Source organism: Thunnus albacares, chromosome 20 (genome assembly GCF_914725855.1).
Source record: "Thunnus albacares chromosome 20, fThuAlb1.1, whole genome shotgun sequence".
In the NCBI taxonomy this organism is placed as follows: Eukaryota; Metazoa; Chordata; class Actinopteri; order Scombriformes; family Scombridae; genus Thunnus; species Thunnus albacares.
The window spans coordinates 14,221,598-14,241,134 of NC_058125.1; the positions used below are offsets into that span (position 1 = coordinate 14,221,598).

The following is a 19,537-nucleotide window of genomic DNA, read 5'->3' on the forward strand; positions in this document are numbered from 1 at the left end:
ATGAAAAATGAGGCGGTAGAGCAAAGTTATAGCTGGGATGCTAATTGGAAGAGAATTGAGCCGGAGAAATAACCTCACAGTCTCACAGCAGATGTCAACCCTATAGATTTTCTGTATGGACAGTGATCTATATTTACTATATACTCTGTAAATACACCAATATTTTATGATTTACCTATTGGTGAGTTTTTCATTTGAGTAAAGGCTATTTTTTAACTTGTGGACAGCTTTGAATTGCTATTGATTAAATTCTAATTCAATTCCCCCCCTTTTTTTTCCTGTTATTGCCAGCAGAGGCTGAGATGTACCACCTGTCTACGCAAATGCAGCTCCAGCACAGAAATAGATGACCTCTGTTGCTTTAATTACCCTTGATCCCATGGAGCTTGGTCAGTGTGGTCTTTTTTGATTTGTTGAACTATATTATTTACATTCACTAGTATATGGGGTGGAGAAATTGTACATTTGAACAGTATAATGTCTTTATTGTCCTCAGTAAAAATACTACAAATAAGACTTAGCACCTGGTGGATGTTTCCCAGCTGATTTGAGACAGTTTTCAGTGAAATGACAGCATTTCAGAGGAGTGCAAAATACTGCAGTGAGATCCCATGATTCCCTCCTCATTTGTGTCACTGTCCAAAAACGCAAACAAAATAAACCCAAATCATACATCTGTCTGAGGCGAGCAGAGCTCCAACTATGCAGTTGTCAGCGGATACGCTTCCACATTTAGCCTTTGGTTAAATTCAATATATCTATCTATGTCACACTTTGAATCACTGCTAAAAGGATGAACATGAAAGCGATGGGCAAAAGAAATGAAAATGAAGGGTGGGTGAGTCTGAGAATTATAAGCGGGAAAGCGTCAACGTGGAGTGCATCAATGTCAGTCAAGCTCCATCCCCAATGATGGTGGCTAATTAGATTTTCCCATGCTCAACAAATCATGCTGATAGGGAGAAACATTTTGCAACTCAATAGCCAGCTGACATGTACTGATAGCATTGTCAACAGAGTCAGCTGTGCTGCCTGCGAACATAGTTCGAGTGGAGAATTAGGGTTGTTATTACAGATGCATGTTCTGCTTACATGCAGTGACAGGTGGAGGAGAACAGCATCCGTAAATAGAAATAAATGAATAAATGACCTACAGGAATAAGAACTAAATGTTACAAATAAATGAACAGAAATTAACAATCAATCATACATGTTAACATATTGATAATTTATACCAACAACTCTTTCCCCTTTTCTTCTATTCTCATTACTGTAGATTCCCTGCTACAATAACAAGGCTTTCTTAATCCCATGTATGTGGGTGTTGAAGGCCATTCAACAATGTCTTACTTGATTGCTTTACTTGGCTGACAACAAAACAGCTTCCCCGAAACAAACTTCAAAGCCAGCAGAATCACACAGCAAAAGCTGACAATGCTTCCCCTGATTACCTGAGTTTCAGTGTAGAGTCAGTGAACTTCTGGTTTGATTGTGTGTCAGACAAGACACCCACATAAAAATCAATTTAGCATCTTTTGCAGAAGCAAATGCAGAGACACACATGGAAATTAATTATTTGGGGAAAGAATATCGATCTAGCTGTCTATCTGTCTATGTTTTTATTCATATTTAACTCTGCCGTCTTCACACAGATCACCCTCTCTGTTTAGGCTACTTGGTTAGAGGCTAGCTAACCAGCTAACGTTAGCCGTGACTTCACAGCCTTTTTGCCAACATTTTCTTGTTCAATATTGCTACAGAATGCAATATAGTGTTAATAAGTGTGTTGTAGTTGATAGTTACTGGGTGGAGGGGTGGGGGGTGTTTTGGTTTTGATCATAAACATAGAAGCCAAAGCAGCTATTGCTGGTAACAATCTGGTTTGGTGTGAATATTAACATAATGCAACTGTTTCCTTCAAATAAATTGAATGCAACACCCCTCTATCTATCTATCTATCTATCTATCTATCTATCTATCTATCTATCTATCTATCTATCTATCTATCTATCTATCTATCTATCTATCTGTGGCTGTCTGGCTGTCTGGTTGTTTGTCTACATGGATGGTGTTTGTCCTAAATGATTCATTGCCAACTCCTCACATCCTTGTTTGACCTTGATGCTGCAGACAGTGTTTTAAATGTTTAAAAGGAATTTGGTTCAAAATGAGCTCTAAAGCCTGTAATAATCTGTCATGTTGAATGTACCACATGCCGTTGCTTATAGCCTCTTTTACTGCCTTCCAACCAATCAGTAGCACTGCATGGTGGAGTGGTAAAAAATCTTCAATTGTAGTCCTCTTGGCAGACTGCATTTTCATTTGGAATCCAAAATGCTGCAATTCAGCAGCAGTGATTCAGTAACTTGGCCAGCTCTTTATAGGGACAATAATGAGGACAATAAAAATAACAAAGACACTGAAATGGTTAAATTAAAACAATCTAAATAAGGAGGAAAGGAGATTTTCTTCTTATATTGACACACATATATTTGTTTGATTGTTGACTTTGCAGAAAAGTGCTTTGCATTTTTATTTTTTTCACCTGTAACTGTCATTGCACTATATGCACATATTTTATCTTGCATGTGAGGTGCTGCTGTAAGCACTAATTACTTTCATACACACTGCTGATTAGCTTTGCCTGGAGCCCAAAGCTCCTAGTGTGTGCGTGGGTTTATGTGTGTGTACAAATGCAAGGATCCTAATCACTTCTGTTGTAACTAAAATAACAACACATCTGCAAAATCAATTTGATTGCACCCAGTAAATAACCATTTTTCATGAAGATGAAGAAAAGTCAAGGTTTGCTATCAGCCACTGCATAAAGCTGGCAATCCTTAGAGCATGACCACGTGTGATTTTGGGATAACTGATCGCTCATCTGCTCAATTAGCATGTGGTGGCTCAAGATCCCTCACTCTCTCCTCTCATTCTGAAGTGGAGGTGATGATAAGATTACATTGTAGCGTGATCAAGGATAACCTTCGGTGTTTTATCTCTACAGCTCCACCCGTTTGTCCACATCTTTGGCACTGACATATTCACCTGGAAGAGAACACTGCCAGATGTCTAAGCTTATCAGTGCGCAAACGGTTTTAAGAGGAGGATCGCTTTCTGTCACTTGGTTTGTGTTCGATGTTTTTTTTTCAGATGCGTTACTAAGTAAAGCTCTCTCTGCTTTATAACTGGCAGTGCATACGCCACGATGAGATTTAAATTTGTGAGTAGAGTCGAGCAGATTACAATGTCCTTGTAGGCTAACTTTCTTGTTTGGAGGACGGCCAAATAATACTTTTCCTGAGGCAAAATAATTGACATATTTGTTCGGAAATCAAAACTTAATCAAATCCCAGAAACTTCATTTCAGACCTGTGTTGGTTTGGGCACCAGCTGCTCCTGCAGTTTTGTCTGCTAAAAGGGGCGAAACATGAAGGGACCAGTGTCTTTCCTTTTTTATTTTGTCCTTTTATATTTTCTTTTTTGTGTGTGCACCTAGGTGAAAACTATACAATCACTTATAGAATCATTTAGATTGAACCCTTGTGTTTTGTTAAGATGGCCTTCACATCCTCTATGTTTGGGGTCCCACAGACTCCACTGCTGTGTGTGTAAAAAAAACATTAAAAAAAAGCAAAATTACCCATTTTTTCCCCTTTAAATACTCTGCTTTTATTCCAAACTTATTAAAATACAAACTGCAGAAATAGCCATAATTACACTAAATCAGAAAATATTTTATGTTCTGTATGTTCTATTGATTCACAGACAAAGAAATGTATAGTTTGTTATTCTACACCATGGTGCTGAGACCCCAACACTTATGGTATTTTCTGTAGCAGACTTCTGAAACAGGTCGTTGGTTAAAAATAATGATTATAAGCCATTGTAAAATTAGGAAAAGATATGAAGTATCAAGCTGATTGACATTGTTAAGTATGTGTTTTGAGCCCTGTGGGCCTCAGGGATCCCAAACAGATTAGATTAAAGGTAGAAGTACTGAGCAGAATTCCAAACAAGACCATATTCAAAAAAAAAGCAACAAAAACAAAAATCTCTATCACTGAAACACATGATTATATCTGGGAGTATCCAACTATGTTATTCCTTGCATGACAGCCTCAGTTAGCAAAATAACAAAGAATCAGTTTTATCAAAGCAATTATGTGAGCAGAACTGCGCCAGTGAATGTATTCCACTCTTGACTTCTCTTTGATGAAAGCAGCAGGAGCCTTCTCACTCCCTCCTTCTTATCGCATTGTCAAGCCAGCTTGCCTGCTCCCACACTGTGCTTGCCAGCAGAAAGGGCACTGCTCGTTAATGCCAGTGAGCTGGAAATGAGTCACAGCACCTTGTCACGTGGCTGATCTGTACCCTGACGGCGCCCTCTGCTCGGGAACTTAAAGAACATGGTTTTCCCCGCTCGTTGACATTCAGTGCTGCTATCATGACTACTGTTCTCATCAAATTGAGAGAAAAGAGCAAATGCGCCTTGTATGGTGAATTGAACTGCAGGCTTTGCCATGTGGATGCTAGATCCTCCGCTGCTTGTATTGTCTGATAACAATATTCTCCTCTTTGAATACATTGAACTTGTTAAGTTCATGGCAGATTTCAAATTACTATAATTTATAACAGCTGCCATGAAAATAAAGAGAGTGCTCTGCAGCTTTAAGTTATAATACAAATAAGCTTCAAAAATTGTAGTCTTCAATAGTTCCCAGACAAAATTATTGATTTTTACTCTCGATCTACTATATGGTGCCATTATTTAAGCTACAGTATCTTAAAATGTGTGATAATAATGTGCAAAACACTTTTTTCTAGTACATCCAAGCTTGTGCGTGCAACAAACAAACACAGGGGAGTGCAACACAACTTTAGTCGTGCGTTGGTGTGCTGAGATTATATAAACATGCATCCTCTCACTCTGTATTTTCAAGTGGGGGTTTGGGAAATATTTGATATAATGAGGTTATATTCCACAGTTTTCCAGTGCTCTGTGGAAGATTGACATAGTTTTTCAAACTGACTCGCAACTGTCACATTAGCTCTGCAGAAAGGTCAGGTCCTGAGAAAAAAAAGCTTGGATACTGCAAGCTAATTAGGTGAATAACAGGTACTAATTAAAAAACGGATATTTACCCAGTTATACACTGTATCACCAATTAGTGATTTGTGTTCACTGCTTTCCAGAAGTTAATTTGTGGCGAAATGTAGTCATTTAGTCTTTTGGTGTACCTATTTCCCCTAGTCTAACTGATTTATTTCTACACCATTAGGTTTGTATTAAGAACAGAGATTAGCACTTAGCTTCACCTGAGTCAATGCAAAAAAGCTGTTATAAGCACCACTCGAGCAGATTCTGTATGCACACAGGTGGAAATTACACAAAAGGAGCTGAATTCACTGAGGTTCCAAACTCAACAAAATGTCTGGTCTATTGTGCAGTGTCTGCTCTGGAGAATAGGTAGACTAAATATGAAGTGACAGTGTCACACACAGCTGAGTGCAAAGTAATTTTGTAATAATCTGTTAAAAACTGTTATTATAATCGTTACAAGGTTGTATGCACACCCAGAGTGGACTGGTGACTGATGTGTGGTCACTTCTTATACAGACAGGGCCATGGTAGATTTTAAAGGCAAGCACACTGATATTAAATGTGTTTTAAATGTATTACTATTTATATTTTTTCCCTATAGAGTTTTACTACATTCAAAACAAGATCATGGGCCAGAAGATGCCACATTTTGAACTCTCTCCAGCTTTTATACTATACAGTGTGCACCAAGCACTGTATTATTATTAGATTATAGCCTGAAAACATTATTTTCACATTTCCGTGGTGGTCGATCTAACCTGGGTTCTCAGAACTGAAAAGTACATGAGCACTTGCTGTGTTTTAGCACTGTTTCCATTTCAAATACAGTACATGCAGAAAATGAAATATAGAAAGCACAGTGGACCTACAGTGAGTGCATTTTTAAGATGAATCCTGCCTACTTCCCCCACTTGAGCATATTTTGAGCAAATTTGCTCAGAAACATGACTAAATACTAAATATAATTTTAAGCCTGCCAGAAGACATCCACATGAGGAATTTCACCATCAACATCAATCATCTTAGACATAGATGTTGGAGTAGAATCAAAATTAATACACAAGCACAGAGACACTGATCAAAAATCTGTCTTCTTTATGTCCAGTTTAGAAAAGACTGAGGGCTGTTTAAAGGATAAGCCAAAAAGGGGCAATTTGGCATGCCTTGTCTTTGAAATCGATTTTACATGGTGGCATAACTCAAAGCAGCAGCCCTAATGAAGTAGTGCGTCCTCAGCCAGGTCTAATGAAATGACTGAAGGATGAAGACTTTGAAACTTTGTAAGAGCTTTTGTTGGAAACAAATTCAGTGTTCATGGTCAAAGTGAGCTACTTGGCTCAATTCTTTACGTCTCCCCTTTAAAATCAGCAGTGCTTTAAAAATACCAGTGTTAAGATACAGTTGGTTGCATCGACACTCACAGGATGTGCTATATATTATATTACGTGTCACTACTTTGACTGCTGCTGTCTTGAAAATGAAAGCCACCACATTTAGGATGGTGTCTGGTAATCTGAGCCTTCCCAGTGATTCATGCATGTTGCGTCAGAACCTCTAAATGAGTCAACCTTCCCCTGTTTTTGAGTTTTGCCTTTGAATGAGCTCTCTAGTCTTTATAAAATCTGTGCACCATCCTTGTGTGATTTGTGTAAAGTGCTATATAACTTTGATGTAAAAGCAGAATATACTACATTGTATCCTCATAGTACCTATTATAAGTAGGTAGTAGAAGACTAGGATAGTATAAATTTCTTGCAAATAAATGAAACAGTAATCATTTGTACCTGTATGCATGAACAGTTCAAACACAGTCTTCAGTGAACAGCCTACAGTGACTGCAGCAGATGGGGATAAATGCTTTGCTCATGCTGGGTTTTCAGGCACAGAAGAAATCTCACACATTCACATCTCCCACCTACATTTTCCAAGTTGTACAACTGGAGCCAGCAGCCTCATAGTGTGAACAAGTTTCTCTAATCATTGTGTTTCCAGCCAAGGAAACTGAGAGAGGAGAGAAATAGCATGAGCTGAAATACAGAAGCATATATCCACTGTGTTATCACAGATACCCCAGAACACTCTATATGCACATCTCTCTCTCAAACCAAAGAAGTGAGAGTTAACTTATTAAATATGTAGTGTGTATGTTTCACTGGAAAAAAACATTCTGGGTTGCAATTATTTATTTGAAGGTAAAAGAAATGACAAGAATATGTCTAACTGTGCTGCTTTGGTGTAAGCCAACAAAGTTGCCTATACGCACACGCACACGCACACGTACACACACACACACACACACACACACACACACACACACACACACACACCCTAATTGGTCAGTGAACAAAAATAGATCTGTGTTGAGTAATGAATGCAGGTATTTTTCTTTGACTGTGCCACTGTAATAAATATAGCCTTGGTTAATTAATACAGCTGAAAGTGAAAATGATTGATTAACCGCAATGACAATGTAAAGATGCAATCACCAATGGTAATTAAATGGGTCAATGGTAATTAACTGATGATTGCAGATTATTTAATTGATCAATAATACAATTCCATGACTTAATTACATAATTTATTTAACAGTTGGCTCAAGTGACTTCACAAAGGAATTTAATACTTTTATTTGGCATTCAATTTCATGTTCAGTATTCTAATGTATATTCACAAGCCTATCAAACCAATGTTCATATAAACAATTTCTTAGAAAGACAAAATGAGTATTTTTGTGTTGATATGATGGATTATTATTATGAGGGATTATTTTGTACATCAATCCATTTTAACATGTCAGTATTGCATTTCTGGATGCTGACAGTCATCTTGAAATGTACAGTAATTACATATCAGAGAGACGTCAGAGATTGTGAGCAGGTTAGTCATGGGAAAGAGTTAAAGGACCAGTGTGTAGGATTTAGTGGCATCTAGTGGTGAGGTTGAAGATTGCAACCAACCGAATACCCCTCCCCCTCCCCTTCCAAGCATGTAGGAGAACTTACAGTGGCTGCGAACAAAAAACACGAAAGGCCGGTGTTTGGTTTGTCCATTCTGGGCTACTGTAGAAACATGGCAGCCTCTATGAAAGAGGACTTATGTAGATATAAAGGGCTCATTCTAAGGTAACGAAAACACAATGATTCTTATTTTCGGGTGATTATATACCAATTAAAACATACTTATGAATAATATATTCCATTTCTGCCAATATTTCTGCCAATAGATCCCCTAAATCTTACACATTGGTCCTTTAAAAGCTTGATCAAAATTACATGTCAGTGAATGGAAATGAGCTTTGGGCAAATTAGCGATGTTAAGTTTTCTGAGCTGCTAATGATCAGATTAACAGAGGCAAACTGGGGATCCCTCTGGCATGGTTTGAAACCTAGGGATTGGTGGCATGAAAGTAGATTAGACCTCATTTAAGCGGCAAGTCGATAATTCATGGGTTAACTTAGCTTAATGTAATGCAAGCAAATAATGCTTATACTTTCAGCTAATTCTAGTGATCCAAAATATCCTCCTTTTCACAGGAGAATAACACAGTTCAAACAAACTGGGGTAACATTACACTGCCAAAAAATAAAAACTTTATGACAAGATGTAACTACAGCAATCTTTTATTGTGTGTCGCAGGGCTACATTCACAGTCCTATTAAAATACACAGCTATTTTACCCTGGCACTTAATTTATATTGGCTGAGGTAATACAAGAGAGCACTTATTTAGGTCTACGTATTTATTTCAGAAGGGTGACTCAAATTTTGAAGGAAGTGTCTGTCTTTGAATGTTAGATTCTCTCAGGAGTCTCACTGTCAACCTGCCAGAAACTTGACTAAAGTAGCCTACAGATTCACTTCAGTGATGTGCAAATATTCATCACTAATATGTGCAACCGGTTCTCCAAATTAAACAACAAAATATGCTGTTGGTCTGTGCACTCCAGAATGACACATACAAGCGCAGGCGTTTTCTGATCTGCCGCCCCTGGGCGACATCATCTGTCTTCAGCTTCCAAAATTACAAATCATTGTTGAAGAAAAAATATGTTTTATGATATGACAACACTATGGTTACAATTTGGTTAGATTTTTAGAAAGATCATGGGTTAGATTTAGGTTGAAAATACTTTGTTAAGGTTAGTGAAAATTTTGTGGATTAGGTTAAAATTTCTACTTCCTTAAAGTTATGGTTGTCATGGTTACAATAACAACCATGTGGGTTGAGGTTAGGGGTTAGATTGTGGTTACCCATCGATCCACGCCAGTCTCCTCTCTACATGGACTGTCAACAAATATAATCACTGATATTAATTACAACATAGAAGGAAACTCTTTAAATCAAAACTGTAGGCCATAAAGTTTTGACATTTTACAACATATTTCAAATATGACGATTGTGCTTCTTTAAATAAATAATTAACAGCCTACAGCATGTGGAGTTAATTCTGGTTATATTCAATGAGGCCTCATATAGTGAGAAGTAGCCTGATTGATGACATTCTACCTGTGTTTAATGAACCTGTAAGGCAAACACAGACACAGCCCATTAATCAGTTACTAAAAATACTGGGTAGCCTGGTGATGATCAGGTGTGTGTGGTTACACTGAAAACAATAAGGGCAGAACACACCCTGGTAAGTCTCAAAGTCACAAAGACAGTACATTGCCTGTGCAGCCATTCAAACATGCTACAAAATGCAGACAACACATCCCATAGTCTTTGGGCAATTTGGTTTGGTTTGGTTATTATTCTAATCAATATTTTCATACGAACAAAGGCTAAAATGACTATTTGAAAGGGGTTACTCTTGGTGTTTTAGCATATTTCATCTCATTGTTTTGGTTTTACAGTCCACAAATTTACTGTCTTGGTTCAGTCCCACCTGCCCCACCTGTCAACCCTGTTTCCTGATGCAACATGCAGCTGTTTTCAGGTAAAAAGCCTTGATAAACCCACTGTACGCTACCTGCCCAGCACCAAACAGCAGACCGCATTAGCAACAAGCTAATAAAACATAGTGGAGCATCTAGCAAACTAAAGAATGAGATATATTTTTCAGGAGTTGGTGGAAACTAAAAGAAAGCTCGAAGTAGAGTTAATATTGGACACAAACTCATTGGGTCATAAAAAAACACAACTCTGAATAAATGCTAACATCGTTTTTTAATATTGTCTGCTGGATGTGTAAACAGGCAATGTTTTGCTAACTCGTTAGCCATACTAACTTTACAGGATATAATATGATTTTTTAGCTTACTGTAGAGATCCATGAGTGACCAAAACAAATAAATAAACAAATAGAAAGAGATTGATGTGGCTTTACTTAATAAATAAATGATTCTTCGTGTCTTTCTCAGTGTTTGCCATGACCTTTAGAACACAATATGCTGCTATGTCTCTTATCCAAGTGAAAGTTAATGACAAAGGATGGATTTAGTAAACACAACTAAGACAGTATCCCATCTTGAAAAATCTGTGACCCGTTAATTAAAACTGATGTGTGAAGTTACCATGGTAACTCTGAGACTCACATGAGGTATCTCTATTCAGCAGCACAGCACAGGTGATGAAATAATTATGCAAGTTCAGTGTTGCATATTTAACACTCAGTGAACTGATTGCCTATGCACCTGACTAAGTCAAAGCGGAGTGCATTCTGGCCATGACAGACCTGTAGAGAGAAATAATCTTAGCCTAGAAAGTCATTTGTGAGAACAGGTGCCAGGAACATGGCAACTGAAATTGAGCATAACAGGTTATATTGCTCCAGTGCAAAAAAAAATTAAATACAATTTAAAACACAAAAACAAACAGTTGAACAGGGTCTGTTTTGACAGGCAAGATGAAGAAAGCAGTGAAAATGAAAGCAGGACAATCAGCACTCCCTCCACATATGGGCTGGAGGATGTGAAGGAAAATTAATAAGAAGAAACCTCATTAAGTGCAACCCCAGTAGAGTGTCAATGCAACACATCTTCATAATTAAACAACCAAAGAGGTCAATTGTACCTGCACTTCAGAATGACCCATAAGAACATTTTCAGAACGACCCATGGAAGCATAATATCCCGCTTTCCAAAACCGCTACAAATCAACGTTGTAACGGTTAGGTTAAGGCACAAAAACAAGTTGGTAAGGATTAGGGAAAGATCCTGGTTTGGGTTAAAATGATCACTTGAAACATGGTTTCTACTTCCCTAAAGTTACGCAACCTTCGTCATCATGGCAACAGTAAACACCACGACAATAGTTGTTACGGTTTTTAAAAAAACTCTGTCCTGACTCGCGGTTCAAAACATGACACTCATGGTTCGAAACAGGAAGTGAACAGCGGTTTCCTGTAGCCAAATCCACAATTTGCCATCTATCTATCTAGCCAAGGAAGTCACCTTATATTGACGTCATCTGAACTGTGTAACTTTACGTCGTTTTTACCACCTGAATTTTAGACCTATACTGTTGTTTTTCTAGTGAGGACGGGCTGGTAAAGGGATTGCGTGGAATCTCTGCAAAATATTTACTCTGCATCTTCAGGTCAAAGCTTGTGAATGTTTAGCTTTATCCTGTTAGAGTGATAGCATTGATGTGATGTCCATATTTTGAAGTAATGGTTTATTTGACTAATTTTGTTCCTGCTGTGAGAACACAAGTAAGCCTCGATATAACTCCTCTTATCCTGCGGGCGACACAAATGCCTCCTCCATCAACTCAATGTGCAGAGGATGTCCCAGGTAGCTCTTATCAGCACTCCAACACATCCCCTTGCCAGCCTCCACTATGGATGCAAACCCCTCAGTCACCTCAACACACATGGCACCCTGCCCACAATGTCAGTGAATGACCTGGGGAGCATTCATCTCTGTGAGAAAAACAACAACTAGAAGCCAACTGACTAATAAATGTACAGTGTAAAAGGTCAGATCAATGTTGTAAGTGTAATGGTTTAAGGAAAAACTGCACTTTGATATGCCACATGTAATTCTTTTCTACATGTGAACTCACACAAAAAGAGAGTGCAAATTTTTCAAATAATGAAGTGATGCTATATTCTACATTTGGAAATCGCACAATCCAAAAATTAGTGGAAAAATGAAAGAAGAGGGCAAAGTGAAGAAAAGGAGAACATAGTTTGTGAATTTAAAGAAAAGTCTGGTGATACTCTATATCTTATTAATGTCAACAAAGACCAAAACCAATCTTAAATTGATTCTACTAGCAAGTCCTTCATTACAATAAACATGGGCACTGTCATTAATTTTGAGCCAATCCTACATACAGTATTGTATATAATCCTGGTGCCATAAATACTCGCTACAAAACGCTTAAATACGCAGCTGAAAATAGTCCTAGCAAAAACACAATTTACACCTGTCTGAGTAATGTTTGCTAAAAACTTCAGTGCCCAGATGTTGAATGAAACTATTTTTTAAAAAACCTGTTTTTAAAGATTTACATCTTCAATAGGTAACAATAGTTTTGGGTTGAGAGCCACAAACAGGGTGTGGAAGGTACAAAGCATTAAGAAACAGGCTAAAACATTATTGATTTTGGTCTTTTCATGGGATTTGTTGACAGTAACAAAAATATAGAATATTGGCTGCCTTATTCTTTAAGCCCTGATAAAATGAATTCAAAATGAAACTGAATAAATCATATTTACATGAGAAGAATAATTATAATAAACTGCATGAAACAAATGATTTATTAATGGCACAAAGATCAACAAATGAATAATTATTTAACACATGATTGATTGATTTATAATTCATTCATTTTTACATGTCAACCAAACCATGTGACATACACACATTGGAAAATCATCCAAACATTTCTGGCCAGGTAATAATTTTTTGATGTTGCAGCCCTGTTTTCTAGCTTTACCATGAATCTGGCTCTGCCTGGCTGAAACTGTATACGTACCAGTTCCTTTGTGCATGTTTATTGCTATGTGCCCATGCCCATCATGACTGATCTCTTCCTTTTTCACAACTTCCCTTTCACTGGCAGACAACCTGCTAATGAATAATTTACACTTGTGCTAACGTCCTCAGATTAGACAGAGAAAACTGTTCGGGAACACATGAATGTTTAAAGACGAGTCACTGAACCTCTGTGGCGTCTGGAGGGGCCTTGCTGGTGTCATTAATTTGTGCCCAAACTACTATCAGAAGGTTGAGGCGACAGCATGAGGTTCCATGCAAATTCAGCAGAAAAAAACAAAAAAAAAAACAACATCATCATTTGACTTGGTGCGAGGAATCATTTGTTACTGTGCTGATTCCTTTCCAGACTGAAACAAATGAGTGAGAGACTTTACATTTTTGGTGCAAAATGCCAGGCTGCTGTCATCTGGGGGGGGTGGGGTGGGGGTAGGTAGGCGGGTGAATTTTAAGCCACCTCTCAGCATTGTTGGCAGTGTATCTGCATGTTCTGGCGATATTCCCTGTAAGCTCTGCATACAAGGATTCACTGTACATGTCCACACTGTGCATGTGCACACAAACACAAACTCTTATCTCTGTCCCAGTCCTGTGCAGGGTATTTACATCAAAATTATATGAAATGAGAAATGAAATCAGAAAATAAGCATCTCTCGGAATGCCTTCTGTGCTGACATACTGTGTAAGATTCTCTAATGATGAACATTTTTCACACATTTTGTCTGCTTTCATACAAAAGCGTATGGGTCCTTTCATTGCAAAATGAAGTTTTATACAAATCAGATTTTATTTGAGATGAGAAATTAAGTTCCTTGTGCACAAATGACTGGGAAAGAAAGAGCTACAAGCTGGTTAAACGTTTAGAAGAGAAGAGCTCTCATTTAAGTGCTTTGCTGTTACTCTCACAGCAGCTGTTGCGACATTTTACACTTAACCTAAGTCTGTGTATTTTGGTGTAGCCAACCTTTCTAGTTAACAACAGTGGAGCCATGGGGTCTCAACTAACATTCCTCAATCACTGCAAAAGCTTTAGTCTCATCCTTCTCTGATTCTTTTCAAATATTTGAGCTTGTAGGGCTCTCCTTCAGAATACAAAAAGGAACAGAAATAGACTTTTTGCCACAAAGTATGCCAAACTACAACTGGGCAAGGGTGCTGGAAGTAGGGGGTCCAACGACATTGGCCTCCTCACTTTACCGTCCTTCCAAATGCCCCTATATTGCACTTATGGTAAAAAGACATTTCAATCATTCCCGTCCAAGACATTAGTTAAAAAAAAAAGCAGGCAAACATAAAACGGGAAGAGTATTTACATTTTAATCCAGTTAGGAAATAAATGGGGCTATATCTGCTTGCTTGTTTATTCCAAGATAAAGTTTGTTGTTAAATACATTAATTAAATACGTTTTTTTCTTTCTTCTTCTTTATGAGAGAGGACCTGCTGATGTGCTGCTACAACTACATTTCTACAGACGAAACCTATTTGGCACATGCAGGCAACCAGCCAGTCAACACACGTTTTGAAAGTTCATGTGTATTGGGTAACTGTGTATTGGTTTATTTAGGCTATTGTAGGCTATGACTGACATTTTCACAACAGCATGGCAAGGTTGATAATTTGCGAAGGTGAAGCAGTAGGACAATAATGTCTTTCTTTGATCGTTAAATATGGATTTGGGGCATGGCTGTTTACTTAATATTCTTATTGCCTGCTTGCTGTGACTCAGCCGCAGAAGTGTTACTGTCCTGTTAACTTGTAGTTTTGGGTAATTGAACAAAAAATCTTGTATTTAATTCCTCAGACACTAGTTAGCTGCTATGTGTTTGAAATTATACCGCCACCATGTGGTGCAAGCAAGCTACAGTAACTCCGCAAAGGTTAAGTGAGAGTCTCCGGTCTATCTACTGCTACACATACACACACACACACACACACTTTTTGGCCTCTGCACTTCTGAAATGAATTCGGCACCCCTGCAACCAGGCTTCATTTCCTGAAAGCATCTTAAGGCTAAAATGATCATAAATCCCTGTGCATCTTCTTACATTTTCAAGGTGTTTTTGACTTCATAGATTAATGACTGCCTTCTACCCACTCACAGAAGGTTAACAGCATCTTTAAAAGCTCAAACTCCTGCAGGAGGAACAGAGGACTACATACTTTATTTACTAAATAGTGTTTGTGTTCATTTCATTGCATATTTTAGCTTATACTTTTACTATGACCACAAATGCTCTCTATACATAAAATTGGTGTTTAAGGCAACTTTAGTGGTGATGTGTAAGTAATAAAATACCTAACACAACACAAAAAGCAAAACTCGCCATCCTCCACTTGCTCATCACTATCATGTAAGGGTGACATGTGCAGCAATTATATAGACAGATAGATTGTTCTCATATACTTATATTTCATCTTTATTAGTGCGCCCTTGAATTAAGTTTCTATCAGTACCTCAAATATTAATCTCATAGCTCAAATGCTGCTTTTCCTACTCTTTTGTGTGCAATTTCACATTTTCTCCAGTTCATTCTAGTGTTTGATCTTATTTTTGTCACCAATAGTAACCTTAACCCTGCTTAATCATGTTCAATGAAAAGCTCAGAGTAAATATTCTTAACCTCTCAACACTCTTAACCTCAGAGACCAACTTTTATTGGTATAGTACAAAGAGCTACAGTGCTACGCTGCCCAGGTGTGAGTGTTCCTCCGTCTCATTCACACCCACTGTTTTTGTCTTGAGTGAGTGCAACTGAAACTCTGAAATGAATTTCAAACATAAGATTACTGGCATGCATATTGAACAGTATTAATTGTGCAGTATTTCTCTGTGCTTCTGTTTTTTTCATACCCCAGGAAAACCTCAAGAAACCTCTGCTGGGGGAAACAAGAGTGTCACAGAGCTCATTTTATACAGTTTGATATTCTAGTTAGTTATTTGCTTTTGTTCAATATTGTTTAATATTGCAGAGTGTAAGAAGAAATGTGAAAGAGCTGCTTACATACAAGCACATTAGAATCTTTGGGCTAAATTCACCATGATTACAGAAAATCTATTTTCCTTTTTAAACATTCTTTTTGTCACCTTTTATCACACCACTGCTTGGTAGCTTAACAACTCTCCTCGCTGTACTGCTTTTGGTAAGTAACTTTTGATACAGTCTAATAGCTACACCTCTATTTTTCTTTGTATTTATCATTATATTTCAAAAAATAAATATACAGACACTGGTTTGTTTGTGGTATAATTATTCAATGGATGGAGAATTGTATTAAATCATTTTGCCTCTCCGTACAAAAGATTATTACATTTTCTGCTGTAACAATGTGTGCTGTATTACTGTCTAGTCCAGACAATAATGGAAAATAATTTTGTCTGACCATGGTCGCCTCCTAAAAACTAATTTCTTGTCTATATTCTGTCTGGTTTCAGTTTAAATATTCATCATAAGACAGCATCCCAATGATAGTTTTTCTGGCTTTGATTCTGCAACAAGTTAACTATTATAAATCACTGAAATAGCAACTTTCTCTGTAAAATACACAATCGCTTGGCAGCATATGTATGAAACAACTGTTGTGTTTGTGTTTAATATATTCAATGACTCAAGATATTGTAATTATGCATAGCAGTGATTATTAGTGTTTAAATTTCTGCTTGCACATTTTAAGGCAGTGGTTTCTGTCTCTGCTTTTCACAGCCTCAACATAACTAAGCGGAACACGTATGGGCACAAATGGAGGACACGTTGATGATGTTTTGGTAGCATAGTGAAAGATAAGAAGGGAAATATTATCATTAGCAAGCATTCTTCGCTTGAATTGGTAAAACCATGTCAGGAATGATGATTTGGGCTGACCTGACTTGAAGGGTAAACGCTTTTTGAGCAAATTACTCTGAGCCAAACTGATGTTTGATTACGGTCCTTATGACTAAAGGTAAGATTGCAAATACAAGCCCATCTGCTGTTTGCAGGAAGATTCAGGACATTGATGTGGACATGAAGCTGTGTGTAGTCATGCATGACATTTACACTGAAGGAAGTGTAGTATGATATAAAGTAAAGTACACTGATGCATCTGAGTCGGCGACAGTCCACAACCCTGTTGTTTGTAAAACGGAAAATTCATTTGAAAGGAAATTAGTTTTAACTGATTCATTTCTGGGGAATGATTTTAAAACAATAACATCATTAATGCTGCAACCTGTAAATGTTGCACAATAGGACCTTCTATCAATCCACCATTTAGACAGACTGTTGTTTAAAATTTAAAATCCACTTAGCAAATGAATTGATCAGAGCCTAAAGCTTGAAGTGACACTTAAACAGCAATTATTATGTCAGTGCAACAGTGTACTCATCCGTCTCGCTGGAGTAATGGTCTGGCCATGAGTTATTCAAGTTTTTATTGTTCTTAATATTGAGTCTCTTCATTCGGGTCTTGATAAGTTCATGGTTTGTTTATTTGTTTATTGAGAGTATATTGGTATCAAATGCATGCAATAAAAGAGATTGTTCATAGACTGAACATTTGATTAATACTGCTGCTTCTGTGGGCTTCTATTGTCTTGATAAAAAAAATTGTTTATTTCTTTGCTATCAAGTCAAAGTCGCACATTAGTCATCACTCTGCACTGAGTGATGAATAGTTGGGGTTTTGATGAGTGTTTCCTCATATTGTTTGTATCTTGTGCTCAAAAATCAGTGATGTGATGAACATTTCTGCAGACTGCAGAGACGGCATTACAAATGCATCATGGTGTATATAGCAATTGAATGAACAGACTAGATTTAATGATCAATTCTGTTTTCGGATTTGTCTTCTGAATAGACTGGGCAATTTGAGCATGCCAATATGACTGCCTCCATACTGAGTTACATGCTGAACCTTAAATATTTTATAAAGACTTTTTCTAAAAAAGTACAATTAAGCTCTTATGTTTAATGTGTTCAGGAAATTCTTACTTTGGCTGGAAAAACCTCATCGCTAGCTAGATTTCCATGTCAAATTAATTGATGTGTTAGTACATATCAGCTGTTGATGATATTAAAGCACTGTAAAAAGCAGCAAAGTGCCAATAAAGTAGTAGAAGATGACCATGACCTGATGTAAACAATACAGATTTCCAAATATTAAAAAAAAAGCTTTGCAAATCTTTCATGAGCAAGGAAGTGCATTCAAAATGTTTGTTCAGCTGCATTTGTTAATAATACATTTTTGAGTACCTTTAAATTCAAATTAAATGTAAATCAGCCTCCACTGCAGTGTGCATAAGTACTAAGTTGGAAAGTGCAGAGATCTGCCATCTGCTTCCCACTAGATAGTCCAAAAACATGTTTGGATAGTCTTAGAGAGGGCCAACAAGCTGTCAACTGAAGGGGGTAAATATAATGAGAAGTACCATTTCTTTGTGTCATTTTTGAAAATCTAGCAACTCTGGTTTCTACAGAAACTGGGTCGAGGAAAAGTCGTGGAGATACATTTTGTAAGATGAATTCTAGGCAGCCGTCAAGCGGAGGTGGCTTGTGGCTTCATGTTTCAAAGCAATAGGCAAATTACACAGTGTTACTGCTAATTGAAGGTCTTATATTGTGCCCATTTTGAAGACAGATATTTAAGAGTAATTAAGCAAACAGGGTAAAATCAAACTTCATTGAATCGTTGCAGATGAATCATTGCAACTTTAAGATGACTGCGAAGCCATAATTAGCCGTTTGTGTGATAAATTCTCTAAATGACTACCGCTGAAAAGGACAACAGAGCAATACGATAACCTCACAACTCAACAAATCTTTCAGGTGACACACAGAGAAGACTGAATATAGCACTTCCAACTGCAGTCTGCACTCCATGCTACATTAACAGCAGAGTGTCTTCCCAGGCAGAGGCAGAGAGAGGCAGACTACAGGACAAGTCGGTTCCAAGAGGTAGGCTCCCATCAGATTACATAACAATGGAGGATGAACTCTGACAAGGACATTATGTGATAAGACATACCTTGATGATTTTTTTTTCTCCTGCACATGTGGAGGATTTCTTGTTTTGAAAAACCACCCTCCAGCCTAACTTTGGTGTCTAAGTCCCTGTGATCCATCTCACATCATTACCAGTCATGGGAAATAAGCGGAGCATCATTGTAGCAGTGATGTGTCACCGAGTAATTCTGCTCAGTTGTACTACAAAGGGATCCTGCCACAAATGTGACTTTGGAGCTATAGATTTTTGGGTCAATTTTCAATGCAGTCGGAAACTCTGCTCTACTTTAATACTTTCTGGGAGCAGATTAAGATAAGCATCTCCCTTCCTGTCCTAAATTCAATGAAATGACAACCCCAACTGTGCCCCTGATTCTGACGAGAGAAAGGCTGGGCTGTGATACGTCTTGCTTAAGCAAACTGGCACTGAATTTCCAATGAGTTTGACCCAGGTCAGACTCAGCTGAGCCTAACCTCAATCCCAGACTTTCAAGCACAGAGCAGAAAACCC

The 19,537-nt window shown here is 37.7% G+C and overlaps 1 protein-coding gene across 1 annotated transcript in view; it reads right to left on the reverse strand.

Moving 5' to 3' along the window:
- The window catches only part of nrg3b (neuregulin 3b), a 202,481-nt gene that overhangs the window by 50,015 nt on the left and 132,929 nt on the right, over positions 1-19,537 (reverse strand). The window lies entirely within an intron of this gene.